The sequence below is a fragment of the Bombina bombina genome, chromosome 6, assembly GCF_027579735.1.
Source record: "Bombina bombina isolate aBomBom1 chromosome 6, aBomBom1.pri, whole genome shotgun sequence".
Lineage (NCBI taxonomy): Eukaryota > Metazoa > Chordata > Amphibia > Anura > Bombinatoridae > Bombina > Bombina bombina.
In genome coordinates this window covers 793,945,900-793,973,346 of record NC_069504.1, presented here as the reverse complement: position 1 = coordinate 793,973,346, position 27,447 = coordinate 793,945,900, and positions in this window count along the sequence as shown.

Here is a 27,447-nt window from a genome sequence, read left to right as displayed (position 1 = left end):
TTAATGGCACTGTCAGTGTGATACTGTCTCAGGGCAAGAGTCTAAGCAAGTGGAGGGAAAGAGTGGCCACTGCCACAATACAGTTTAGTTTACACAGTTTTATTTACTTCAGCTCTTAGGGTCTAAATAGTATTAAAACATTACATTTACATATAATTTAACCCCTTGAGTGCTAATGACGACTCTGAGCCATCACAGAGTTTCCCACTCTGGTGCTAATGACGACTCAGAGCCGTCACTAGCACTCTCCCACCTTGAGGGAGATCTGGGGGCTCCCACCCCCTCCTACCCCAGCGATCGAGCCTGCATAGTGACAGGCATCGTCGGGGCTTCATGTTATGCGTGGTGACGTCACGCACAATGACGTGATGACGTCACCGCGCAACTTTATTTAACATTAACAATGTTAAATATAGGCGCAGGGGGCATGCTGCTTAGAAGCCTGTATCTCAGGCATCTAAGCAGCTACAGACCCCCAAGACCCACCGTTGGAAAGGTAATCACCTAACCTTTCCAACAGTGTAAGTTTTGAGGAAATAAATAATAAAAAAGTTAAAAAAAATATATTTTTAAAAATATAAAATAAAAATCCTTTAAAAAACCTTAGCACCCAGGTGGGAAAGTGCTTAGCACTCAAAGGGTTAAATAGATCACTTTGGCAAGTATTTTTCAACTGATTTTATTTGGATACTCCAGGTATTATATTAATATAATTAACTATTTGCATTAGTATTGCATTGTTTCTCCTCAATATTTGTATACCCTAGCTGCAAAGCCTATTCTCTAGATTTTTGGACTGGCACACAATTACTGTCAATAATTAAAATAATAAAAATGCCTAAAACAAAATGTGTATTTACTGTTGCCCTGGGGTCAGAATTTCCTTTAATAATAATAAAAAAAAGAATTAAATGATAAAGTGGAATGCACAATTTGCCATGTAGTGTTTTCAATGGCACATTGTGGATATTTAGACATTAAAGATCATATAAACACAAAGAAACAAATGGATGCACTCTCAGCATCAAAATCTAGTCAAAAAAATTTACATTCTTCAAAAATGCTAGGAGGACCTGAACTGAAATTAGTAGCTGAAGAAGGTGCTTTTGCCTATCATTCTGTATTTTATAATCACAGTTTTTGTTCAATGGACTTTCCATTTTTATTTTTTTTTATATTGAGTTTCATATAAACATATAACAATATACATAAAAAAAAACCCTGCTTACATTAGTTCTAAGAGCCCATAAAGAGGAAAGATGACTTTCCCCATATTCCACCGAGTACAAGAAGATTTTATTTGTCTGTTAGAGGTGTTATAGTGGAAAGTGGACATGTTCAGGTGGAGATAATGATATAGAGTGAGCCATAAGAAGTTTAAAAAGAGATAGAGAGAAAATGAAGAATTAGGAAGTAGGAGGGGGAGGGAGAGAGACAAACTCCCAATGGGCCATGCTGGACTATACACCTATAATTGTATGTACATTTTTTAGTAGGCCAAAATTCACCTGTGAAAGGACAAAATGTGAGGCAATTGCTGTAAATGTATTGTCTGTGCATGCTTTGAAAAAGTTTGCTGAAAACTCACATTGCATCCAACCACAAAGCCCTGGAGATTGTTCCAGTTATGGTCTAGTTTTTTTTATCCTCGAGAAGGAATCCAAACTAGAATTCACAAATTTTTCAAATGAAACAATAGGTTGCCTACATGGAAAGAATCCTGAATGACTATGGTCTAATGGAGAAAGTTATTGTTTTTGCACCAGAAGACACAAACACAAATTATAGTGGGTTGACTGGAAAGAAAAAAGAAAAAAAATTACAAGACCAGCTGAAGAAAACTACTGGGGTTGGGTGTGGTGCTCATGTGTTACATAAAAGCATCCAGACAGCTGCTGTTTAGGTTACAATAGATGTTGAAGAATAAGGCTTATCTTTACGGCTTTGTGGTTGGATGCATTGTTCATTACTGACATCTACTAGTGTAAGTTTTTCAGCAACCTTTTGCCAAATAATTCATGTTACTGTAAGAAGATGGTTAACAATATTCTAGATACTGTAAATGGGTATTATTATTTAAAAAAATATTTTTGGGACTTTTTTTAAAATCCCATGCAAAAGTAATTTTCGCCAACAAACAAGATGGAACTTTTAAGGGCTATTGGTAGTTTATTGTAGGTTCGGTTTATTGTAGGTTAAGGGCTGTTTTTATTTTGGGTGGGCTTTTTTATTTTTATAGGGCTATTAGATTAGATGTAATTTTTTTTATTTTTGATAATTTCGTTTATTATTTTGTGTAATCTTAGAGTTTTTTATTTTTCGTAATTTAGTGTTTATTCTTTTTTGTAATTTTAGATTTTTTTAATTTTTTCGCAGTGTTAGGTTTTTTTTAAAATTTGTAATTTAGATTTTTTAATGGGTAGTTTTTTTTATAATATAATAGTTATGTAAGGTTAATTTAGAGTGTAAACTTAGATTTTTTTTTATTTCACAGGTAAGTTTTTAATTATTTTAAGATAGTTATATTGTAATTTTAATTTTTATTTAGAGGGGTGTTAGGTTAAGGGGTTAATAGTTTAAATTAGTGTTTTGCGATGTGAGGGGGTGGCGGTTTAGGGGTTAATAGGTTTAGTTTAATAGTTACGATATGGGGGAAGGGAGGTTTAGGGGCTAATACTTTATTATAGTGTTGGTGATGTGGAGGGCCGGTGGTTTAGGGGTTAATAACTTTTATTAGTGTCAGCAATGTCAGGGAGCGGCAGAATAGGGGTTAATAACTTTTATTAGTGTCAGCGATGTCAGGGAGCAGCAGATTAGGGGTTAATAACTTATCAGTGTAGGCGATGTCGGGGGTCGAAGGATTAGCGGTGTTTAGACCAGGGGTTTATGTTAGGGTGTTAGGCAGGGGCGGTTCTACAGGGGGGCCTACAGGGGCCGGTGCCCCTGTAAAAATGTCCCCGGCCCCCCCTGTGGCCCCCCCTGAAATGGTGACAGTCTGAAATAATATTATTTTTATTTTATACATAATACTGTTAATAACAGTGAGTCAGTATACAGGCCCAGGAGCCGCAGCTGCCCAAATATGTGATTTAAAAACATATATATTTTGACTTTGACTGTTGACAGGCACAGTCATGTGACCAGCTATGGTCTGTGTTAGGGCACATGGCTTCACGCTGACGCACGTGATGAACTGATCTCCCTTGCTGCGTGGTTAGGTGAGAAAGTAGAGAACTTAGAAGTGTGTGTGGACAGGACGGATCAGTGTGATCCCGGATCAGTGATCATCTAACGGTGCCGGTGCGTTCTGCTGAGCCTCTGGGCGGTGGCGGGGACTCGAGGTCGAGGAGGAGCCTAACTCAGGTAGGGTAGGATAGCTAGGAGTAAAGTGCTGCCTTAGTGCCTAAGTCGTTAGTCTTAACTCAGGTAGGGTAGGAGTAAAGTGCTGCGGCTGCCTTAGTCTTTAATGTCAATAGTAACTGTATTATATAGGTAGCATTGCAACTGCAAGCAGTGCACGTCTGGACTCTGGCAGCAGGATTGCAGTAAAACAAAAATCGATGTCAGTCTGCCCTCAGTCTCAGCTCTCCTGGTCCTGCCTGTCTGTTCTCTACAAAAACATAGTTAGATTGTAACTTAGAGTAGAGAACAGCCAGGCAGGAGAGCTGAGAGGGCAGACTGACATCGATCGATCTAATAATTAGCTAGCTAGCTGAGCTGGATTTGTAAAAAAACACATGATGACAGGTCAGTTCCAGACCATAAGTGTTTCTGTATCGGTTGGTTTAGGTTAAGTAGTAAGTACTCCCACTGTCAGTCCCACATTTAACGTTTTCAATTTCAATTCATCTGTGGGCTACAGTCTACTTAGTTATTGTAATGTTCAATTTCTGCCCAGCCCTACATTCTATAAAACTGTGAAGGAAACGTCACTGTGAGGGAGTGGCTTGATGACTTGCTGGTGCGACAGTGATTAATTTACAGAGAGGTCAACCCATGCAGCATGTTCCTGTTGAGTTCTCTTCTACTCGTTCTCTTCTACTCGGTGAAAAGTAAAATAATTTGTCAGGTCCTGAACCTTCTTGTCAGTTCCAACAACACACTGTAAGAATTAAACTCTGTTACTCCTGTCACTTGTTATTGAGAGTCTGTGCAATTAGTTTTTGGGGAGAAGACAGAAGGGGGAAAGGATTAGGAAGCTGACAAACTTTAATGCAAGATGATATGTCAAACTGTGTTTTATCATGCTGTTGATATATACTGTATGATTACTAAATTGTAATGTAATATTTAGTAAAGTGTGTGTCTGAGTTTATCTATGTGTCTGTATAGTTTCTGTGTATGATTGTGTGTGTATGTATAGTTTGTGTATGCCTGTGTATTTGTATAGTTTGTGTATGAATGTGTGTGTATGTGTATAGTTTGTGTTTGCCTGTGTGTATGTATAGTTTGTGTATGCCTGTGTGTGTATGTATAGTTTGTGTATGTATAGTTGTTGTATGCCTGTGTGTGTATGTGTATAGTTTGTGTGTGTGTGTATGTGTATAGTTTGTGTGTGTGTGTATGTGTATAGTTTGTGTGTGTGTATGTATAGTTGGTGTATGCCTGTGTGTGTGTGTATAGTTTGTGTGTGTGTATGTATAGTTGGTGTATGCCTGTGTGTGTGTGTGTATGTTGGTGTATGCCTGTGTGTGTATGTGTATAGTTTGTGTGTGTGTGTATGTATGTTGGTGTATGCCTGTGTGTGTATGTGTATAGTTTGTGTGTGTGTATGTATAGTTGGTGTATGCCTGTGTGTGTATGTGTATAGTTTGTGTGTGTGTATGTATAGTTGGTGTATGCCTGTGTGTGTATGTGTATAGTTTGTGTGTGTATGTATAGTTGGTGTATGCCTGTGTGTGTATGTGTATAGTTTGTGTGTGTGTATGTATGTTGGTGTATGCCTGTGTGTGTATGTGTGTGTATGTATAGTTGGTGTATGCCTGTGTGTGTATGTGTATAGTTTGTGTGTGTGTGTATGTGTATAGTTGATGTATGCCTGTGTGTGTATGTGTATAGTTTGTGTGTGTGTATGTATAGTTGGTGTATGCCTGTGTGTGTATGTGTATAGTTTGTGTGTGTGTATGTATGTTGGTGTATGCCTGTGTGTGTATGTGTGTGTATGTATAGTTGGTGTATGCCTGTGTGTGTATGTGTATACTTTGTGTGTGTGTGTATGTGTATAGTTGGTGTATGCCTGTGTGTGTATGTGTATAGTTTGTGTGTGTGTATGTATGTTGGTGTATGCCTGTGTGTGTATGTGTGTGTATGTATAGTTGGTGTGTGCCTGTGTGTGTATGTGTATAGTTTGTGTGTGTGTGTATGTGTATAGTTGGTGTATGCCTGTGTGTGTATAGTTTGTGTGTGTGTATGTGTATAGTTTCTGTGTGTGTATGTGTATAGTTTGTGTGTGTGTATGTGTATAGTTTGTGTGTGTGTATGTATGTTGGTGTATGCCTGTGTGTGTATGTGTGTGTATGTATAGTTGGTGTATGCCTGTGTGTGTGTATGTGTATAGTTTGTGTATGCCTGTGTGTGTATGTGTGTGTATGTATAGTTGGTGTATGCCTGTGTGTGTGTATGTGTATAGTTTGTGTGTGTGTATGTGTATAGTTGGTGTATGCCTGTGTGTGTATGTGTATAGTTTGTGTGTGTGTATGTATGTTGGTGTATGCCTGTGTGTGTATGTGTGTGTATGTATAGCTGGTGTATGCCTGTGTGTGTATGTGTGTGTATGTATAGTTGGTGTATGCCTGTGTGGGTATGTGTGTGTATGTATAGTTGGTGTATGCCTGTATGGGTATGTGTGTGTGTATGTATAGTTGGTGTATGCCTGTGTGTGTATGTGTATGCCAAATGACTAAGATTTCTATTGTATCCGTTGATCTGCCTACCAATAGAGGACCTATTCAACAGAGGTCCCTGCTGCAAAAAAATGTTGGGGCCCCCCAAAGTTAACATTAGTAAGCATAATTAATAATATACATGCTGCTCTTTAGAATTATTTTGAGGATTGATAGATAGACCTGCAACCTGCACTAATAAAATACTCCCCTGCCTTATGATTGTAATGGTTCAGCACACACCTATGTATAGACTGGCTGCTTGGGGCCTATCAGCACTTGGGCCCTCCTGCCACTACACCTGCTGCACCAATGGTAGTTCTGCCCCTGCTGTCTACTCTTATCAGTAGTTTGTGTGTCCTTTATTCTAATCTCCATACAAGTAAATGGACAGTAAACACCTTGACATTTTTGATGTGTTGCTATAAAATCACAAATTAGCTAAGTCTTACATTTTTTAAACAAATTAACATTTGTTTTCCAATCACCTAAAAAATTGTTAATAAAAAACATTTCACCAAGTGCTTGTTTCTTTCTAATGCCATGTTGGCATAGTAGCTAGACAGTTGGTTACTTGTTTAATCAACCCAGCCTGTCTGAGTGTCAAATCCTTGAGTGTGCCACTTACAGTGTGATTTCTCAGTGCCTGTTTACAGTAAACCCTGGGATTGTCAGCTCACTGCATGCCTTGGGAATATCACAGATAGGTTTCTATGTTAGTATGTGTTTGGAGGTCTGTGTTATTAGGCATGTTTATATATCCATGTTCTATTTTGCATTCATAATAATTTGATGTAGTGTTATGGTTGGAGTTAAACAGGTAGAAGTGTGTTTGGGGGGAGGGGGGTAATTTTGTTCTCGGACCGAGGCAGCACAATATCATTTGTTTCGTTTTTTTAATGTGCCCCTCTGATTAAACACTGGCCCCACCTTGGCCCCCCCAGTAAAATTTGTCTAGAACCGCCACTGGTGTTAGGTTAAAAAGTAACTTTCTTTTCCCCATAGACATCAATGGGGTTGCGTTACAGCGATCTCCATTCCACGATCGCAGGTGTTAGTTTTTTTTTCTAACACTCTCTCCTCATTGATGTCTATGGTGGAAAGCGTGCACGAGCACGTAAACTCAGCCCTTGGCTTTTGCGTGGTATGGAGCTTAACGCACCATAACCCACAGCACAAGGAGACTTTTCAGTAGCTCGTAAAGGCAGCGCTAATGGATAGTGCAATAACGCAAATTTGTTGGCGTTAGTTTTGCACCCTGTTTAGTGCAAAACTTGTAATCTAGGTGAAAAAGAGAATATACAATACTGAAGTCTGTTAGGATATACACGGAACCGGTTAAATGAATAGGTACCTACACTATAAAGAGCTATCACTAAGCTCTGAGTTTATAGGCTGCTAGGTATAAAGCCCCTTGGCTACCCAGCTAATTCAGGAACTCCAAGGTGAAAATGTAAAATATTTATCAAAGGCACAAAGGAGTATAATACAGATCAAAGTCACATGGTATAAACAAAGCATAAATAAACCGTTCCTATTGGTGAAATCTGATGAAATCACATCAGATTAATGTAATCATATGACTTGTTTGGAAGTGATCATGTGACTACCTCGTTATCTTCACGTGACTGTTCTGTAGACTGTGACGTCTTCAGATTTCACCAATTGGAAGCAGGGCAGGCAATTAAAAAGTCATAAGGAGAAAACACTATAATCCTTAAAAAAGCTGGTGTAATATGAGGGAAACGTAGGTCGGATGTCACACTGAAGGCGTTATACTTGGCATACCTTGCTATTGTTTCATACCAGAATTGCCAGTAGTTCGGATAGATACTAAGCGGTTTATATTTGCTTTGTTTATACTTTGTTACTTTGAGCAGTATTATAGTCATTTGTGCGTTTAATAAATATTTTTGGTTAAAAAAAAAGATCATTGTAGTCTAGGAAACAGAATACCGAACTGAGAGCAAGCCAAAGAAGAGTCAAAGGGGCCTAGTTATCAAGCCGTCAACCTCAAATACGCTGGAATTCCGCAGCGTATTTGTGGCGAGGCTGATACGCCTTAGTTATCAAAGGCTCGAGACTGGCAAAAGTAGAATTTTGTGACGTCAGCTTCGATCCGCCGGACTCAGTCCGACACAGATCGATTCTTACGTCACTCCAGATGTTCTGCACACAAGTGCGGCACAATCTCACTACTTTTGCTAGTTATCAAATGACTAGCAGGTACGCTCGGCACTTTTACGGCCCAGCGTACCTTGTTTTCAAACCGCCACCCCTGGAGGCGGCGGATCCCATAGGAATCAATGGGAGTCTGACCATAGCGAAAGTACAAGTTCGCTGCTGACAGACATCCCATTCATTCCTATGGGAGCTGTCTGCACCTAACACCCTAACATGTACCCCGAGTCTAAACACCACTAATCTGTCCCCCCTACACCGCCGCAACTAAATAAAGTTATTACCCCCTAAACCGCCGCTCCCGGAGCCCACCGCAAGCTACTCTATACATATTAACCCCTAAACCGCCGCTCCCGGAGCCCACCGCAACTATAATATATGTATTAACCCCTAAACCGCCGCTCCTGGAGCCCACTGCAACTATAATAAATGTATTAACCCCTAAACCGCCGCTCCCTGAACCCGACGCAACCTATATTAAATGTATTAACCCCTATCCTGCCCCCCCTACACCGTCGCCACCTATAATAAATTTATTAACCCCTATCCTGCCCCCCACTACGCCGCCGCCACTGTAATAAAATTATTAACCCCTAAACCTAAGTCTAACCCTAACCCTAACTCCCCCCTAACTTAAATATTAATTAAATAAATCTAAATAAATTAACTCTTATTAACTAAATGAATCCTATTTAAAACTAAATACTTACCTTTAAAATAAACCCTAATATAGCTACAATATAAATAATAATTATATTGTAGCTATTTTAGGATTTATTTTTATTTAACAGGTACCTTTCAATTTATTTTAACTAGGTACAATAGCTATTAAATAGTTATTAACTATTTAATAGCTTACCTAACTAAAATAAACTGAAATTTACCTGTAAAATAAATCCTAACCTAAGTTATAATTACACCTAACACTACACTACTACACTATACAATATAAATAATAATTATATTGTAGCTATCTTAGGATTTATATTTATTTTACAGGTAACTTTGTATTTATTTTAGCTAGTTAGAATAGTTATTAAATAGTTATTAACTATTTAATAACTACCTAGCTAAAAGAAATACAAAATTACCTGTAAAATAAATCCTAACCTAAGTTACAATTAAACCTAATACTACACTATCATTAAATTAATTAAATAAACTACCTACAAATAACTACAATTAAATACAATTACATAAACTAACTAAAGTACAAAAAATAAAAAAAGCTAAGTTACAAAAAATAAAAAATAAGTTACAAACATGTTAAAAATATTACAACAATTTTAAGCTACTTACACCTAATCTAAGCCCCCTAATAAAATAACAAACCCCCCCAAAATAAAAAAATGCCCTACCCTATTCTAAATTAAATAAAAATCAAAGCTCTTTTACCTTACCAGCCCTTAAAAGGGCCATTTGTGGGGGCATGCCCCAAAGAAAACATCTCTTTTGCCTGTAAAAGAAAAATACAACCCCCCCCAACATTAAAACCCACCACCCACATACCCCTAATCTAACCCAAACCCCCCTTACAAAAACCTAACACTAATCCCCTGAAGATCATCCTACCTTGTCTTCACTCAGCCGAGCAGCGATGGAACCGAAGTGGACATCCGGAGCGGAAGAAGTTAATCCTCCAAGCGGCGCTGAAGAAATCTTCCATCCGATGAAGTCATCATCCAGGCGGCGCTGAAGAAAAGTCTTCGATCCGGCCGATGTCATCTTCAAAGAGGCGCTGAAGAGGTCTTCTATCCGGGCGATGTCATCTTCCAAGCCGGGTCTTGAATCTTCCTTCCGCCGACGCGGAACCTCCTTCTTCACCGACGGACTACGACGAATGAAGGCTCCTTTAAGGGACGTCATCCAAGATGGCGTCCCCTCAATTCCGATTGGCTGATAGGATTCTATCAGCCAATCGGAATTAAGGTAGGAAAAATCTGATTGGCTGATTGGATCAGCCAATCAGACTGAACTTGCATTCTATTGGCTGTTCCGATCAGCCAATAGAATGCGAGCTCAATCTGATTGGCTGATTGGATCAGCCAATCGGATTGAACTTGAATCTGATTGGCTGATTCCATCAGCCAATCAGATTTTTCCTACCTTAATTCCGATTGGCTGATAGAATCCTATCAGCCAATCGGAATTGAGGGGACGCCATCTTGGATGACGTCCCTTAAAGGAGCCTTCATTCGTCGTAGTCCGTCGGTGAAGAAGGAGGTTCCGCGTCGGCGGAAGGAAGATTCAAGACCCGGCTTGGAAGATGACATCGCCCGGATAGAAGACCTCTTCAGCGCCTCTTTGAAGATGACATCGGCCGGATCGAAGACTTTTCTTCAGCCTGGATGATGACTTCATCGGATGGAAGATTTGTTCAGCGCCGCTTGGAGGATTAACTTCTTCCGCTCCGGATGTCCACTTCGGTTCCATCGCTGCTCGGCTGAGTGAAGACAAGGTAGGATGATCTTCAGGGGATTAGTGTTAGGTTTTTGTAAGGGGGGGTTTGGGTTAGATTAGGGGTATGTGGGTGGTGGGTTTTAATGTTGGGGGGGGTTGTATTTTTCTTTTACAGGCAAAAGAGCTGTTTTCTTTGGGGCATGCCCCCACAAATGGCCCTTTTAAGGGCTGGTAAGGTAAAAGAGCTTTGAACTTTATTTAATTTAGAATAGGGTAGGGCATTTTTTTATTTTGGGGGGTTTGTTATTTTATTAGGGGGCTTAGATTAGGTGTAAGTATCTTAAAATTGTTGTAATGTTTGTAAAATGTTTGTAACTTATTATTTTATTTTTTGTAACTTAGCTTTTTTTATTTTTTGTACTTTAGTTAGTTTATGTAATTGTATTTAATTGTAGTTATTTGTAGGTAGTTTATTTAATTAATTTAATGATAGTGTAGTATTAGGTTTAATTGTAACTTAGGTTAGGATTTATTTTACAGGTAATTTTGTATTTCTTTTAGCTAGGTAGTTATTAAATAGTTAATAACTATTTAATAACTATTCTAACTAGCTAAAATAAATACAAAGTTACCTGTAAAATAAATATAAATCCTAAGATAGCTACAATATAATTATTAATTATATTGTAGCTATCTTAGGGTTTATTTTACAGGTAAGTATTTATTTTTAAATAGGAATAATTTATTAAAGTATAGTGTAGTGTTAGGTGTAATTGTAACTTAGGTTAGGATTTATTTTACAGGTAAATTTCAGTTTATTTTAGCTAGGTAAGCTATTAAATAGTTAATAACTATTTAATAGCTATTGTACCTAGTTAAAATAAATTGAAAGGTACCTGTAAAATAAAAATAAATCGTAAGATAGCTAGAATATAATTATTATTTATATTGTAGCTATATTAGGGTTTATTTTATAGGTAAGTATTTAGTTTTAAATAGGATTCATTTAGTTAATAATAAAAATATTATTTAGATTTATTTAATTAATATTTAAGTTAGGGGGGCGTTAGGGTTAGGGTTAGACTTAGGTTTAGGGGTTAATAATTTATTACAGTGGCGGCGGCGTAGTGGGGGGCAGGATAGGGGTTAATAAATGTATTATAGGGGCGACGGTGTAGGGGAGGCAGATTAGGGGTTAATAAATTTATTATAGGTGACGACGGTGTAGGGGGGGCAGGATAGGGGTTAATAGGTTTAATATAGGTTGCGGCGGGTTCAGGGAGCGGCGGTTTAGGGGTTAAACTATTTATTTAGTTGCGGAGAGGTGCGGGTCAGCAGGATAGGGGTTAATAACTTTATAATAGAGGGCGACGGTGTAGGGGGGGCAGGATAGGGGTTACTAGGTATACTGTAGGTGGCAGCGGTGTCCGGGAGCGGCGGTTTAGGGGTTAATACATTTATAAGAGTTGCGGCGGGGTCTAGGAGCGGCGGTTTAGGGGTTAATACATTTATCAGAGTTGCGGTGGGGTCTAAGAGCGGCGGTTTAGGGGTTAGTAACTTTATTGAGTTGCGGGAGGCTCCGGGGGCGCCGGTATAGGGATAGAACAGTGTAGTTTAGTGTGGGTGCTTAGTGACAGGCTAGCAATAAAGCTGGGAAAAAGCCGAAGAGCAGCGAGATCGGATGAGTGATAACTCTCACAGTCCGCTGCTCATCGCCCCGCGGCTTTTTGACAGCTTTATTTGATAACTTAGGCGTATTTTTTCAGGTCCGCGGCGGCGAAGGTAGGCGAGCTTAGGCGGGCATATTGGGCCGGCGAAGCCAGAAAAGTAGACGGCTTGATAACTACCCCCCAGAATATCCAAGCACATATGGTATGTCGTTACATGGAGAAGTGTGTCATTCCTGTTGTGCACTCCAATGTCAGAATGCCATAGTTGTGACTAAAGTACCACAATAATTTATTTGTGCAAATTGAATGAGTCGCAATATTACATTAAAGGGATATGAAACCCAAATGTTTTCTTTCATGATTCAGACAGAAAATGCAATTTTAAGCAACTTTCTAATTTACTCCTATTCATTTTCCTTTATTCTCTTGGTATCATTTGTTGAATTAGCAGCAATGCATTACTGGCTTCTAACTGAACACATGGGTAAACCAATGACAATCAGTATAAATATGCAACCACCAATCAGAAGCTAGAACCTAGGTTCTCTGCTGCTCCTGATCTTTCCTAGATAAACCTTTCAACAAAGAATAACAAGACAAAGAAGCAAAATAGATGATACAAGTAAATTTGAAAGTTGTTTAAAATTGTATTCTCTATCTAAATCATGAAAGAAAAATTTGGGGTTTCATGTCCCTTTAATGCATTATAATCATCATTGCAAGCATTTTATCTGTTTCAGGAACTTCAGACTGTCACTGGCAATCAAGATAGCATGAATAAAGGGACCCAGTATCTACCAGAGATCCTGACATAAGCTCTTTAAAACTCATGATATGATTTGAAAATGTTCTCAAAATGGAGAGTGCATTCCATCATAATTGTATAGACTTAACTAAAGAAAAAAAAAAGAGGTTTGAAATGTAATATTTGTCTTTTTTTTAAAAGTGGAATTAAAAGCCTAAAACAAATTAACTACTTGGTACAATTTTTTTATACAGGTACAAAACCCTTTATCCAACTGCTTGGGACTGGATAAGGTATGGATTTTGGAATAGTTTTATATATTTGCATCTGTAAAATGGGACAGCTTGAAGAGGGGACGGGACAAGAGTAAACAACATTAACTTATGTCATTTAAAGGGACACTGAACCCAAATTCTTTCTTTAGTGATTCAGATAGAGCATGCAATTTTAAGCAACTTTCTAATTTACTCCTATTATCAAATGTTCTTCATTCTCTTGGTATCGTTATTTGAAAAGCAAGAATGTAAGTTTAGATGCTAGCCCATTTTTGGTGAAAAACAAGTGTTGTCTGGTGTACTGAACCAAAGATTGTCTGGCTCCTTAGCTTAGATGCATTCTTTTTCAAGTAAAGATAGCAAGAGAACAAAGAAAAATTGATAATAGGAGTAAATTAGAAAGTTGCTTAAAATGGCATGCTCTATCTGAATCACAAAAGAAAAAAATTTGGGTTCAGTGTCCCTTTATAGTGAATGTAAATTTTGATGCTAAAGTACCCGGTTTTTAAAACTTTGATTAAAAACATCAAAATTTACATTTCACTCCTGTTGTGACAAACAACTTACCTTTTAAACTTCACAGCAGCTCCAGCTTCCTCTGGTCTCACAAGCCATTTCTGATGTCAGAAATGATTGATAGGTCATCCTCCAATCACAGCTTCCCCCCCCCCCCCGGGGGATTCAGTGTCTGATTCACTGCTGTGATTGGAGGAAGTCGAATGCCTCATTTTAGACCCAGGAAGAGGCTTTGAAACGGGTGGAGGAAGCTGGAGCTGCTGTGAAGATTAAAAGGTAAGTTTTTTTTCACAACAGGAGTGAAATGAAAATTTTGATGAATTAAAGTGCCCCTGTTTTTAATCGAAGTTTTAAAAACTGGGCACTTTAGCATCAAAATTTACATTCACTTTAGCAATATTTACATATCAAAATACAGCTTATACATGCAACCTAAAGGTCATTTTATAACATTTTTAATACTTTTGCATACCCATAATCAGAAAGGTAATAGTTGTTTTACATAAATGTAGACTAGCATTTGTATATTAGAAAACAAAACCCAAAGCTAAGATGTAGGCAGAGATTATGACTTGCAGAAAAAAATATAATTTTTTAAAGAAAAACCCAAAAATGTTCATTTTATGGTTCAGATAGAACATGTGATTTTAAATAACTTTATAATTTACTTACTTTACTATTATCAAATTTTCCTTGTTCTATTGGTATCTTTTTTTGAAAAGCAAGGACGTATGCTTAGGAGCCGGCCCATTTCTGGAGCACTATATGGCAGCAGTTTTGCAAGAATGTTATCCATTTGCAAGAGCACAACTAAGGCCTTTGAATAGAGTGCCCGAATCTTGTGGCGTCTACAAGCAGTGAACCTCCTTGTGTGGGTTGCGTCACGTGATTGCGTTATCCAATGCCTACGTACGTTTCACCCCTAACGTCAAATGATAGACGGGGCTTCCTCAGGGCTATTGAATTGCACTCCTACACCAGAGTTTTAAACCAATTTAACTCCGCCGAACAAACATAATTTACATTAAAATAGAAACATTTATACAAGCCTAACAAGCAATGTGCTAAACTTTGTAACAATAGAATCTAAACGGCGTGCACTATGTCAAATTAAAAAATAGAGAATAGTAGAATATAAGTAATATTAAATCATTCTCAAATTGTAACTACTACAGTAAGCTCACACCGAAGCGATTTAAATAGAAGCAAGGGCTGAGCGTAAGGAAAACACCCAACCTAAAATACACCTCAAATTACTATCTTATCATATCAAAAATACTGATATAACAAGGGGAGTATGAAGCCATATTAGCTCAAGGACATACAAATACTGAATAAACTGACCACCAAATAATTTTTGGGGAAGAAAGTTATGGGTACATAAATAGTATATCCAAAAAATGAAATGCTATAATTTATACTATGAAACTAGCCATCTCTAATTTTTCGTTTTATCCTAGTGGGGATAAAGTATTGAGAGTGTATATCCACTTGCATTCCTTTTGGAGGAGACATTTGTCATTGTCCCCTCCTCTACCATGCAAAAGGCCCTTATCAATGCCTGTAAATTTAAGACATTCCGGATTACTATTATGTATTAATTGATAATGTCTAGCTATACAGCTTGTTTGAATTTCTCCTTTTATGTCGTCTCTATGTTCTTTTATGCGGTCTTTGAAAATTCTTTTAGTTTTGCCCACATAGAAACTGGGGCACGAGCACTCAAGTAAATATACCAAACCCTCCGTGTTACAATTGAAGAAATGTTGTATGTGAAATTCTTTATCACAATTTGCAGAAAATATTTTTGTTCTTTTCATGTATTCACATGTCACACATTTGCCACAAGGAAAATTACCATTGGGTATGTGTTTTTTTATCCAATCTCGGTTAGATGGAGTTGGAACAAATTGGCTATTGACAAGCCTTTCTCTTATATTCATGGCTCGTTTGGCTGTTAGATTAGGGAACCTCCCTACCTCTAAGGCTATATTTGCATTACTGGTTAGGACAGACCAGTGTTTTTGTAAGATCATTCAGATTGTTTTCCAATGACAGTTGTAACCAGTGATTAATCTAATCACCGATTTCTTATCCTCTTTTTTGTTGAACAACAATTCATCCCTATTTAATTTTCTTGCTAAGGCTCTCGCTTTATTTGTACTTCTCTTAGAATACCCTCTCTCTATAAATCTTTCCTGTATTCATTGTGCATGAACATCATATTTTTCTTTAGAGGAACAATTGCGACGTAAACGTAAAAATTGTCCTTTAGGAATCCCTTTTAACATATGGAAGGATGATGGCTCAAAGCCATCAACAAACTATTAGTGGCAGTTTTCTTTCTAAAATTTTTCGTCACCAAAGTGTCATTTTCATTACATATTTTAATATCCAAGAAGTCAATTTCAGTTACGCTGTATTGCATTGTAAGGCGTATGTTGAAATTGTTACAATTTAGTTCGTCAACAAAAGTATGCAGAGTATCAAGACCCCCTTCCCAAATCAGGAGGATGTCGTCCACATAATGCAGCCAAAAATTAGCATACTGATTGAAAAGACTATTTTGGTAGACAATATACATTTCCCATTTTCCTAAATGGAGGCATGCATACGTGGGGGCACACGTAGCCCCCATCGCTGTGCCTCTTAACTGTTTGAAAATTTTATCATCAAACATAAACACATTATTCTCCAGGATAAATCTCAATAATCTAATGACCAGATCTGTGTGTTGTTTGAAGTTAGAGCCTCTGCTGGATAGAAATTCTTTGCAGGCTTTTATACTGATATCATGTGGGATGGAAGAGTACAGACTCTCCACATCCAATGATACCAGAATAGCTCCTTTCATAACATTCATATCGTTAACTTTCCTTAATAGATCTTAAGTGTCTAGTACAAAAGATGGAAGAGTAGACAGAAAAGGACGAAGTGAAAAGTCTACATAGTTTCCTATGTTTTCAGATAAACTGCCTATACCCGCAATAATTGTGCGGCCCGGTGGATTATGGAAATTTTTGTGCACTTTTGGAATGCAGTAGAAAATCGGCATGACCAGATTTTCAACAAACAAATATTTAAATTCAGTGATGGTAATTATACCTTCACATCTAGCATTGTTCAAAATTTTGAACAAATTTAGTTTGAGACTAGATAAAGGATTATACGTAAATCTAAGGTAGTGCTTCCTATCTAGTAGTTGTCTCTTTACTTCAATACATACAGGGTTTCATCCCAAAGTACCACATTACCCCCCTTGTCCACATGTTTGATCACTACATTAGGGGCTTTCTTAAGTTCATTTAGGGCAATCCTTTCTTTTCTAGTTAAGTTGTCATTGACAATTCCAGTAATCGATATGTTTTGAATATCTTGTCCTACAAGTTTAAAAAATAGATTGATTGGAGGAGAAGTAGAAAGGTCTCTTTTAGTGTGAGGTCTGTTTGAAAGTGGGGGATCCCCCAGAAGCAGGAGAATCATTTATTTGTGTAGATGATTCATGATAAAGATCATTAAGGTCTTGCAAGGCTAATCTATCCTCAGTAGTAATACTCAAGTCATCAATAACATTTTTAGACTTGTTTTTAAACATTTGCGAAAGTACTACCCTTCATGCAAATCTATGTAGGTTCTTTAGGAGTTCAAACTTGTCCAGCCCACTTGTTGGGCAAAAAGACAATCCTTTTTTAAGAACACATGTGAATTGTTTAGTTGAAATGTCGATAGATTAATCACTTGAAGATTATCATTTGAAGTAGGAGATGTTGTGGGCGGAAGTTCTGAGGTCTCTCCAGGCTTTGATTGTAATCTCTGTATCTGGTCTGGCGATAAGGATATCGTCTTCATCCAGTATCTGAATTGGTCCCTATTCCTTCTCTTCCGGCCCCCTCTATTCCTTGCGAAGTACTTGGGCCAGAACGTGCCCCGTTTTTTGGGGGTTGAGCTTCATGTTCGGAATCTGAACAATCTGTCCCTGAATCATAGGAGCCACGAGCCTGCCTATAAGAGTAGACTTGTTTCTTTCTATAATCTTCTTGGTCGCTTACCAGTTTAGTACCTTTACGTAATTTTATTTCAGATTGTAATATGGCTATTTGATCTTTCATTTCAATATTAAGTTTGGCAAAATTGGAGTTATCCTCAAAGCCATTAACAATTTTAAGGGCCTCATCAACTTCTAGTTTAGTTTTTTCTAATCTTTCCTTGTTCCTAACAACCATTTTCTTCATAAGAATAATAGAACATTCTGATAAACTTGTGTTCCAATCTTCCAAGAAGGCCTCCCCACCTTCATCTTCCCTTAGGTTAGTACCTGGGTCTAATTTCAATCTTAGACCCTTAGGAATAATTTCGTTTTGTATGTAATTCTCTAGACTAGAGGACTCAGCCCTAAGCCTAATTTGTTTCATTAAGAGTTATTTATAAGTTTTAAAAGCTCCAAAAATATTGATGTTTTCCCCTTTCCCTGTCGTTACTATCTATTGTATTATTCATGGAAAAGTTAGCAGAAAGTTCCGCTTCCCATGTTGCATCAGACATAGTGAACGCCATTATGTATAATATATCCAATAAACAAAAGACCTTAAATATACAAATACTAAATGTCTCATCAACCTAATTCTCTAAGATAGACCTTAATCCTCCTTTTGGAGGAGACATTTGTCATTGTCCCCTCCTCTACCATGCAAAAGGCCCTTATCAATACCTGTAAATTTAAGACATTCCGGATTACTATTATGTATTAATTGATAATGTCTAGCTATACTGTTTGTTTGAATTTCTCCTTTTATGTCGTCTCTATGTTCTTTTATGTGGTCTTTGAAAATTCTTTTCATTTTGCCCACATAGAATCTGGGGCACGAGCACTCAAGTAAATATACTACACCCTCCGTGTTACAATTGAAGAAATGTTGTATGCGAAATATCACAATTTGCAGAAAATATTTTTGTTCTTTTCATGTATTCACCATTGGGTATGTGTTTTTTTATCCAATCTCGGTTAGATGGAGTTGGAACAAATTGGCTATTGACAAGTCTATCTCTTATATTCATGGCTCGCTTGGCTGTTTGTGCCCATAGGAGGAGCGTATTAGGTCAGTCACGTGACTTTAGCATTACATCCTAGCAATGTGCATTATGTTTTGAATTTTGTCTAATGTACATTCTTGATGTTGGTTTATCCAGTATGAATAGAGGCAATTATATATCCTACATTTGACCTTATAATATGTGTCTTTATCATGAGACCATAATAAATATTCACATTTTTTAAAAGAGTGCTTGATTCCCTATCTTTATTTAAAGGAACATTTATTATGACACTCCTTTTTCTTCTTCCATAGTCTACGATACATTTAATAATATAGGGTCTGCACCACACATTTTGATGTATAAGATACTATATAATACTATATACATATTCTCATTTATATTGACCATTTGTTCACTTTACCTTATTTATCATATATATGTTGATATAGGTGAAAAGGCGCACTCCCACTCGCTCTTAGGGGCCCATTTATCAAGCTCCGAATGGAGCTTGAAGGCCCGTGTTTTTGGCAAGCCTGCAGGCTCCCCAGAAACACCAGTTAAGAAGCAGCGGTCTTTAGCTCTGAGCAGGTGGACAGACATCGCCGCAATTCAACCCGATCGAATACGATCGGGTTGATTAACACCTCCTTGCTGGTGGCCGATTGGCGGCAAATCTGCTGGGGGCAGCATTGCACCAGCAGCTCACAAGAGCTGCTGGTGCAATGCTGAATACAGAGAGCGTATTGCATTCAGCGAGGTCTGGCAGACCTAAGCCTCACTGTCGGATCAGGTCTGCCAGACCTTTGATAAATATCCCCCATTGGATAAGTACCAGGGTGCAAAAAGTTTTCAATATTCACAGTCCAGCAATTGCACCCTCTGGATTTAAATCACAGCAAACTTTATTATTAAAGTTTGCTGTAATTTAAATCCAGAGAGTGCAATTGCTGGACTGTGTTTATATATATATATATATATACTGTATATATACTGTATATATATATATATATATATATATATATATATATATATATATATATATATATATATATATATATATATATATATACTGTATATATATATATATATATATATAAAAACAAAAATAATCAGCGCTTGAAGTATATATACAATCTGCTGGTCTCAATATATATTCTCATCCACTAGTAAGAATAAATATGTTATATATAGATGTATATATATGTATGTATGAGACAATATACAGTTTGTGTAGCTAGCAGTCTTATTTGGATGGACAGTCTGTGGGTGTACAATATTCCATATAGTCCACAATACTAGTTCTCGTGTGCTATAGGTGAAAAGGCAGCCCATCTGATAGAACGATGATCCCCCGCAAGGTGAAGTTCCTCTCGATTTGTCTGAAAAAGTATAGAAAGAGACAGGCGCACAGGGGCACACTTCGTGTAATACGTTCACAATCAGTGTATAGATAACAGTGGGGGAAATATCCGCGCTCACCTGGTGTACCCTCAAGTAGTGAGGTACTTTAAATGCACTTCTGTTGGTATACTCTGTTCCTTTGCACCCTTTTCGTTTGTCCACACTCCTTCAGTGCTTGGTACGTCTCCAGCAGGTCACCGTAGTCCGTTGCATTTGGGGAAGGATGTTCACCTCATCACTGTTTACGGTTATTTTGGAGAGGAACCACACTATTACACAACTGTGTACTTGGAAATTTCTAAGTCCTTAATTCAATGTATCACACTTTCAATATTTTAAACAGTGATTGCTGGATATACGCATGAGCTTATTTATAGCTTCCTTTAATTGTCACGAGAAAGGAAACTATGAGATTCACAATTCTAATCCTCATCAAAGCATCAACAGGGCACCCACTTTGCTTGTATGGGCCTAGTTCAATGTTCCTTCTTATGTATCTATATTTTAAAGCAATCATAAGTTTTCAGAGCTGCAGTAGATGGGCTCTCTCACTGTCAAAAGCTGATCCCTTAGGTTGGTTAATCTAGGCCCATACAAGCAGAGAGGAAGTGGGTGCCCTGTTGATGCTTTGATGAGGATTAGAATTGTGAATCTCATAGTTTCCTTTCTCGTGACAATTAAAGGAAGCTATAAATAAGCTCATGCGCATATCCAGCAATCACTGTTTAAAATATTGAAAGTGTGATACATTGAATTAAGGACTTAGAAATTTCCAAGTACACAGTTGTGTAATAGTGTGGTTCCTCTCCAAAATAACCGTAAACAGTGATGAGGTGAACATCCTTCCCCAAATGCAATGGACTACGGTGACCTGCTGGAGACGTACCAAGCACTGAAGGAGTGTGGACAAACGAAAAGGGTGCAAAGGAACAGAGTAAACCAGCAGAAGTGCATTTAAAGTACCTCACTACTTGAGGGTACACCAGGTGAGCGCGGATATTTCCCCCACTGTTATCTATACACTGATTGTGAACATATTACACAAAGTGTGCCCCTGTGCGTCTGTCTCTTTCTATACTTTTTCATATATATATATATATATATATATATATATATATATATATATATATATATATATATATATATATATATATATATACAGGTGGCCCTCTTTTTACAACGGTTCAAGTTTCAGAATAACAACCTTTTTTTCCAGTCATGTGACTGCTATTGAAAAGCATTGAGAAGCCGTGCATTTATTAAAATAGCCAGTAGGTGGAGCTGTCCGCTTGTGTGCCAAGCAAGCTGAAATTTATCAGTTTAACCAGACATGAGCTATCAAGCAGATTTCAAAGGAACAAGAACTTCCTGTCTATAACTCAGTCCAGATTGGAATGCATAGAAAGAACTATTTGCAGAAAAATGCAAGTGAAATCTGTGTTGTGTGATTATTTTATTAGGTTTATAATGCTGTTTAGCAAATGTTTTTGTTAATTTAACTTAGTTTAATTATATATTATGTGTTGTGTGATTATGTTATTAGGTTTATAATGCTGTCTAGCATTTAAAGTCTTCATTTCAACGCTTTTAAAATAATATATTAGTTGTTACTTATGACAATTTTGAGAGGGGCCTGGAACCTATCTCCCTCACTTCCCATTGACTTAAAACAACAACTTAAACTGGGTTTCAATTTACAACAGTTTCGATTTACAACCATTCCTTCTGGAACCTAACCCCGGCGTAAACTGAGGGCTACCTGTATATATATATATATATATATATATATATATATATATATATATATATATATATATATATATATATTAAAAAAAATATATAGGCCAGCACTCGTGGTTAGAGGGTGCTTCCACGGTGTAGATAGAATCGGTAAATAAAGGATGCCTTCACCAGGATTTTCAGTGTTACCTTTTAATGTAACGTTTCGGGGTGTTACCCCCTTCGTCAGACAAACAAAATAACATGTTATTTTGTTTGTCTGACGAAGGGGGTAACACCCCGAAATGTTACATTAAAAGGTAACACTGAAAATCCTGGCGAGTGCATCCTTTATTTACCGATTTTATATATATATATATATATATATATATATATATATATATATATATATATATATACTAGTCCTAAAGCCCGTGTATACGGGCCATTTTTTGCAGTACAGCGGTCCCACCCCTTACTCTCTCTCTATCCCCCCTATCTTTTGCTCTCTCTTTCTCCCCTCTCTTTTGCTCTCTCTTTCTCCCCTCTCTTTTGCTCTCTCTCTCTCTCTCTCCCCTCTCTTTTATTCTCTCTCTCCCCCCTCTCTTTTACTCTCTCTCCCCCCTCTCTTTTGCTCTCTCTCTCTCCCCCTCTCTTTTGCTCTCTCTCTCCCCTCTCTTTTGCTCTCTCTTCCCCCTCTCTTTTGCTCTCTCTCTCCCCCTCTCCTTTGCTCTCTCTCTCCCCTCTCTCTTTTGCACTCTTTCTCCCCCCTCTCTTTTGCGCTCACTCCCCCTCTCTTTTGCGCTCTCTCTCCCCCTCTCTTTTGCACTCTCTCCCCCTCTCTTTTGCGCTCTCTCTCCCCCTCTCTTTTGTGCACTCTCCCTCCTCTCTTTTGTGCACTCTCCCCCCTCTCTTTTGCTGTCTCTCTCCCCCCTCTTTTTTGCTGTATCTCTCCCCCCCTCTCTTTTGCTCTCTCTCCCCCCCTCTCTTTTGCTCTCTCTCTCCCCCTCTCTTTTGCTCTCTCTCTCTCCCCCTCCCTTTTGATCTCTCTCTCCCCCTCTCTCGTGCGCTCTCTCCCCCTCTCTTTTGCGCTCTCTCTCTCCCTCTCTTTTGTGCTCTCTCTCCCCCTCTCTTTTGCGCTCTCTCCCCCCTCTCTTTTGTGCACTCTCCCCCTCTCTTTTGTGCTCTCTCCCCCCTCTCTTTTGTGCTCTCTCCCCCCTCTCTTTTGCTGGCTCTCTCCCCACTCTCTTTTGCTGGTTCTCTCCCCCTCTCTTTTGCTGTCTCTCTCCCCCCTCTCTTTTGCTGTCTTTCTCCCCCCTCTCTTTTGCTGTCTCTCTCCCTCCTCTCTTTTGTGCTGTCTCTCTCCCCCTCTCTTTAGTGCTGTCTTTCTCCCCCTCTCTTTTGTGCTCTCTCCCACCTCTCTTTTGTGCACTCTCTCTCCTCACTTTTGTGCACTCTCCCCCTCTCTTTTGTGCTCTCTCCCCCTCTCTTTTGTGCTCTCTCCCCCCTCTCTTTTGTGCTCGCTCCCCCCTCTCTTTTGGTGTCTCTCTCCCCCTCTCTTTTGCTGTCTCTCTCCCCCCCCTCTCTTTTGTGCTCTCTCCCCCTCTCTTTTGTGCTCTCTTCCCCCTCTCTTTTGTGCTCTATCCCCCCTGTATTTTGCTGTCTCTCTCCCCCCTCTCTTTTACTGTCTCTCTCCCCCCTCTTTTTTGCGCTCTCTCCCCCTCTCTTTTGTGCTCTCTCTCTTGAGCTCTCTCCCCCTCTCTCTTTTGTGCTCTCCCCTCTCTTTTGTGCTCTCTCCCCCTCTCTTTTATGCTCTCTCCCCCCCTCTCTTTTGCTCACTCTCACCCCTCTCTTTTTCTATCTCTCCCCCCTCTCTTTATCCCCCTCTTCTGCTCTCTCTATCCCCTTCTTTTTAGAGCTCTCTGTCTCAATCACTCACTGTGCACCTGCTCGGCATCTGGCCTCGCCCAGCCCTGCCCGTGCCACGCCACGCCACGCCTGGCCCTGCCCAAGTCCCGCCCGGCTCCGGCCACGCCGGCCAGGCCCACTCCACCACACGCAACGCCAGGAGGAAGACACTGACAGAAGGCCAGGTGTGTTTGTCCTCGTGGGCAGTCTCTACTGCACATGACAGCTTCGGCAAACACACTTGGCCTTTTATTATATAGGATATATATATAATTGTACATAGGTATAGATATATGAGAAACAAGATTAATGCAAACTTCACAGAGCTAAACCAAATGTGAGTAAGATATGTAAAAAAGAGTTATTCTCAGTTTGCAATATATGTATAAATAATACAGGTGGCCCTCGGTTTACGACGTTTCAATTTGCGCCATTTCAGAATAACGCCCTTTTTTTTGCTATTGAAAAGCATTGACTGCTATTGAAAGCATTAGCACATGCATACATTAAAATAGCCAGTAGGTGGAGCTATCCGCTTGTGTTCCAGCAAACACATGCAAAGAAAAGCAAGCCAGACATGATCAATGGATCAGCTTTCAAAGGAACAAGATCTAGCAGCCACTTCCCTTAGCTACAGACTCAATGCAGAGAACTGTTTGCAGAAAAAGGCAAGTAAAAAACGTTTTTGTTCATTAAACTTAGTTTGATGATGATACAGTCTGTTGTGTGATTAAACACAGGCAGGCTGAAATTAATCAGTGTATAACCAGACCTGAGCAATGGAGCCGTTTTTAAAGGAACAAGATCTAGCAGCCACTTCCCTTAGCTGCAAAAAAACGTTTTTCTTCATTAAACTTAGTTTGATGATGATAGAGTCTGTTGTGTGATTATTTTGTTTTTGTTCATTAAACTTAGATTGATGATGATACAGTCTGTGTTTGTGTGATAATTTTATTAGGTGTGGTTTAGCAAATGAATTTGTTCATTAAACTTAGTTTGATGATGATACAGTCTATTTTATTAGGTTAATAATGCGGTTTCGCATTTAAAGTCTTCATTTCAAAGCTTTAAAAATAATGTATTAGGTGTTACTTATGACAATTTTGATAGGGGTTGGAACCTTACTCCCTCACTTCCCATTGACTTACATTATAAACTGGGTTTCAATTTACAACGGTTTCGATTTACAACCATTCCTTCTGGAACCTAACCCCGGCGTAAACTGAGGGCTACCTAAATGGTACATAAATATATCTTTCTAATTACTATAATTCTATCTGTAGAGTCAAAAGTTAAAGAACACAGAATGAAATGGTTTCGAAAATAATGATAATAAAGATATTGATGAGTAGCAAAAGTTAACCACAATGTAGCAGAAGTATATTTTACGATATACAAAAATTCAAAGTCAGAATAAAAACAGATGTATTAGACACAGATCTTATTTTTTAGTCCAGCATCCAGAGTAGTTTAAAGTGGTGTATGACACAAAGTATCCCAAAGAAGGCTTTATATTCTCCTTACATCCAGGCCCCTCAATCATATAAGGTAAGTGAGCGGCACGTTGTCTGACAGAATCGTGGCTGTTTCCGAATTCCACCCACTCGATAACTCTGGGCTCTCCGTCTAATAGGGGATCTTGGATTCTCCTTGGAACTTGTATATGTCAGGTACTTTCCCACTCATCCGTTTGTAACAGAGTATGGAAGGGAATAAAAAGATAATATAGCGTAACTCCGTTTTAAATCTAACTTTTTTTATTTAAATGCAGAGTGCTACTTACAAATTTAAACCTCAATCACTATGAGGTATCACACAGGCGTATATTCAGATGTTGGCAAAATGTAATAGGCACTTAAATTGTCCGTAAAAACACAAAGTCCTTCAATAGGAGATAGCGTGTAGAACAAGCTATCGGTAAAAACAGGGTATGTAATAGAAAATAGCGTGTAGAACAGGCTATCAATAAAAACAATATCGTAAACTAAAAACATTCAGGGAGTGAGCAGCCGGAACAACACCCTTTCAAGCCCGACGCGTTTCAAAGCTATAGAAAGAGGCGAGTGTTGTATAAATGAACCAGCTCCTTTTTAATGCTCCCGCCGATTGCGTGGAGGGGGTGTGTGTCTCAGAGCTGCTCACTGATTGGTCAATTATTGTCATGTCTCTGCATGCCGTTTTTAAAAAAAAATAAAAAATGAAGTTTATTGCCAAACTGTTACTTCTATTTAAGAAAATGGGCACAGCAAGTTATGGAAATATTTCTTATAAAAGTGAACCTGCTAATATTTTTGTATATATTTGTAGTGCTACCTTCTAAGGTTGGTGAGTAAAACATTTAAAAAAATGTAGATATCTTTATATATATATATATCTGCTTTTTTGTTATTACGGATTCTGAGAGATAAAGATATGTTTCATATTTCGAATAAATTCATTCTAAGAGAACTTTACTTAGGTACTTTCAAACTTGTTATTAGTACATCACAACTGAGTAAGTTGGATTGTTCGCAAGAAACTGCTACTGCTTAAATATTTATACGTTTTGTATATGTAGAGGAGCTTCATGTTGTGGTGGATCCGATGTTTGGTATCAACTTTGTATTGAATTATAGAAATGCCGCTATATCAATATTCTTATTTAAACCCCCTGGTGCCAGGGTATTGAAATAGTGTATCCAAAAGGTCTCCCATTTTTATCAGGCGGGATGAATTCTAAGACCGTGCCTTTTAGACATTTTGGGTTTTTATTATGATATTTACAATAATGGTCCGACAAATTATGGCCTGTAAAGCCATTTTTGATGTTTTTAATATGTTCGAGTAACCTTGTTTTGTAGAATCTTTTAGATCTTCCTATGTATTGGAGGCCACAGCTGCATTCAAGTAAATAAACAATTCATTCGCTTTTGCAATTCGTTAAATGATTAATTTTACATTCTTTATTATTGGATTCGGACTAGATCTGTGCATGGCGAAAAAATTCGGTTCGGATCGATTCAGATTTTTTAGAATTTCGGTTCGGATCGATTAAAATTCGGAAAAATTTGAATCAAATCGGTTCGGATTCGTTTCGGATTCATTCGGATTCGAATAAATTCGGCTGGATTCGGTTCGGTTCGGAAATTCGGAATTTCGGTAAGTGTTAGGTGGGATTAGACTAGTATTATGTACTGTATATTAGGTGTAACCCATAGCAGAGTGATATAACCTAATATACTGTACAATACTAGTGTAATCCATGGCCATCCGAATCTACCGAATAAATCCGAATAAATCCGAACTAATTCTGATTTATTTGGTAGAATTGGCACTATTTTAATTCGGAAATTCGGATCAATCTGAATCCCGAATTTTACGAATTCGGTCGAATTTCAGAATCGATCCGAAATGAATTGCACATGTCTAATTTGGACTTGATTGTATGGGTTGGCTTATTACCATTATAAGCATGTATGCAGCCTTCACAATTTTTTTCTTTTGCACTTGTAAACCCCTTGGCTTAGATTTTCCAACCAATTTTGTCTGTTTTGTTTTTTCTTTAATTTACTGGGAGCTAGCAGGTTTTTAAGGGATTTGTTTTTTCTAAAGGTCACTATAGGGCCATCTCCTATTTTATTTTTAAGGAATTTATCCTGTTTTAAAATGGGCCAGTATTTTCGAAGCAAATGTTTAACCTCGGGTGACGCTTCATTATATGTGGTAGTAAAGCCTGC